Below are 3,162 nucleotides of genomic sequence, written 5' to 3'. Positions count from 1 at the left end.
AAGGCAATACTTATATCTATGTATCTAACAGTGTTCCCTTCCCTTCCCTCCCACCCCAGTAACCAACAAAGAAAATTTCCTTCCATAGATAAACCTTTCCTTGACTTTTACAATAATGGACTAATACAATATTTGTCCTTCTGTGATTGACTTATTTCACTTAGCATAATGTAGAGGCTGAGATTTTCTGATGTTAGATCATACTTCCTGGGGTTTTAAAACACGTGGTCTCTAGGCCTTCATTTTTTACAGAATTAGGATGGTTAGCACAGAGAAATGGAATTAGAATTTCTCAAAGGAATAATTTTTAAATGACTAATAAGTGAACAGGTTTTTCAGTACTTTCCTAAGTAATTATTATCCTATTTAAAATACAAAAAACATGCAAGTGGAAGAAAGAACTGCATTTAGTACAAAAGTAGTCTAAAAAGGGAAGTTATGTTATTATAGCTGCAGGTATATCATAGAAACATTAAGAAAAGATTACACAATATAAATTAAATGTGTTCAATATCCACAGATAAGTCTACTTATCCATTTGAAGGTCTGATTTCTGGGGTTCCACACATTTGTTTTTCTGTTCATTCAAGCAGAACAAGGGGATACTTCATGGTTTAAAATCAAGAAGGGAGTGTGTCAGGGTTGTATCCTTTCACCACACTTATTCAGTTTGTATGCTGAGCAAATAAATCGAGATGCTGGGTTCTATGAAGAAGAATGTGGCATCAGGGTTAGAGGAAGACTCATTAACAATCTGCAATATACAGATGACACAACTTCGCTTGCTGAAAGTTAGGATGACTTGAACTACTTACTGATGAAGATTAAAGACTACAGTCTGCAGTATGGATTACACTTCAACATAAAGAAAACAAAAATCCTCACAACTGGCCCAATAAACAGCTTCACGATGGATGGGGAAAAGACTGAAGTTGTCAAGGACTTCATATTACTTGATTCTACAATTGCCATCAATGGAAGCAGCAGTTGAGACATCAGACGATGTATTGCATTGGGCAAATCTGCTGCAAAAGACCTTCCAAGTGCTGAAGAGCAAAGATGTCTCCTTGAAGACTAAGGTGTGCCTAACCCAAACCATGGTATTTTCAGGATATCATGCTTGGTAAAGTGGAGGGTCAACGAAAAAGAGGAAGGCTCTCAGTGAGATGGATTGACACAGTGGCTACAACGACAGGCTCAGGTATGGCAGGGATTGTGAGGCTGGCACAGGACTTGGCAGTGTCTCATTCTGTTGTGCATAGGGTAGCTATGAGTTGGAGACAACTTGACAGCACCTAACAACACATTTGTCAAGGGGAGAAAGAACTGGATAAGGGGTAGGTTTACTTAGCTTGGAGACAGAAAGCTAAAGTGTTGACTTTAATAATGGTATGAAGGTATGATCTTACTTTGTGGAGGATAATATTTCTAGCATCATTTTAGCATCTTTTCTTCATCTTCTTCACCTTCTTCTGACAGATCCCCTCTATCTACCAGAAGGTAAACTCCACAAAGGCAGAGATTTTATCCGTCTGGTCACTACTCTGTTCCCAGGTCCTAGAGCCCTGTTTGACATTTGATTGGCATTCAATAAATATTTGATGAGTGAACTGATTGATGGGGCTCCTAGTGTATGTGGTTAAGGTATAACTTTCCCCACCTAAGTCTGGGCTTGTTGGCTGCCATCTTGCTCTCTATATTTCAGAAGGCTTGTCTGAAATATAGGGATAAGGAGGGAAAGAAGAGTCCTGCAAACATATTTGAGCCGTGGATCCAGTAGTGCTTGAAGGCCACTCTACCCTTGTCTTCCTTTTTAATTACCATTCTCCACTTTCCCATTTGTTTTCTTTCATGTTTCTGTTTTTGTTTGTCTGCTTGCTTATATTATTTTGTGTTTATGTCACTTATAACTAAAAGAGTCCTAATATATATAGTGATAATGATAAAATATATATGTGTGTATATGTATGTGTGTGTGTGTGTGTGTATATATATATATATATAAGCTCTGGTAGCGTAGTGTCTAAGGCACTTGACTGCTAACCAGAAGGCTGGTGGTTCAAACCCCAAACCCACCAGCCACTCCTCTGAAGGAAGGTTGGGCAATCTACTTCCATAGTGATACCACTTCGGAAACCCAAGGAGGGGACGCTATGAGTCGGGTCCAACTCGACAGCAAATAACAACCACAACAAATATGTGTGTGTGTGTGTGTGTGTGTGTATTGAGCCACTGTTATGTGCCAAGCACTGAGCTCTGTGTTTTACAAGCATTATTCCATTTACAGTTTACTATAAACCTATGACATTATGTAATCCCATAATCCAGATGATAAAAAACTATGTTCCAAATTATTTGAAAATGGAATGGGAAGAAATGAGCTTGAGGTTCAGTTTTAAGGATTTAGACTGAACATAAGACAGATGTTTCTGACAGGGTGGTTGCAAGGTAGAATGGGTTGTTAGACAGATGGTTGAATTGCCTTCTTAGGGGTTTAAAATAGGACAAATAGATATTCCTCTGGCCTTTTCCACATGGCATAATCCGTGAGTATTTTTGACCATTCAGTAATAACTACAGTGGACAGAAAAAAGTGGACTGACCCTGGACATGATTTTAACTCTTGTGTGCTCAAGTATGTGTGGTAATATGGTATAGTCTGGCTGGGTTTAGAAGTAACTTCTACCCCGAAAGAGGAATTTGAGTAGATGAAATATCAGGGCTTCTTCTACCAGGGATGGATTGATTACCCAGTAAGCAAAGTATACACAGGTTTAATTGTATTTACTTACTAATCTAATTAGTAAATTTACTAATTGTAGTGAACAATTTACTACGGTTTAGTAAGTAAGCACAATTGAACCAGTGCATACCTTGTTTAGTGTAAGACAGTATGTGCCATGCTTACTGGTTAATCTGCCCCTGCTTCTAGCCCTGCAATTTCTAGAATTTCTCAGATTAAAATCAAGACGTGAAGGATTAGAGATATGAGGCAAGAAATTTTTACAGCATTCATTTAATAATAATAATTTTTATTGTTGTTGTTGTTGTTGTTATGTGCCGTCGAGTCAGACCCGACTCATAGCGACCCCTCCTTGGGCTTCCGAGGCAGTATCACTACGGAAGTAGGATTGCCCAACCTTCCTTCCGAGGAGTGGCTGG

Source organism: Orycteropus afer, unplaced genomic scaffold (assembly GCF_000298275.1).
Source record: "Orycteropus afer afer isolate SDZICR_OR568_19922 unplaced genomic scaffold, OryAfe1.0 scaffold00045, whole genome shotgun sequence".
NCBI classification, from domain to species: Eukaryota; Metazoa; Chordata; class Mammalia; order Tubulidentata; family Orycteropodidae; genus Orycteropus; species Orycteropus afer.
The sequence above is the reverse complement of the archived record's forward strand: the minus strand, read 5'-3'. Positions refer to the sequence as shown.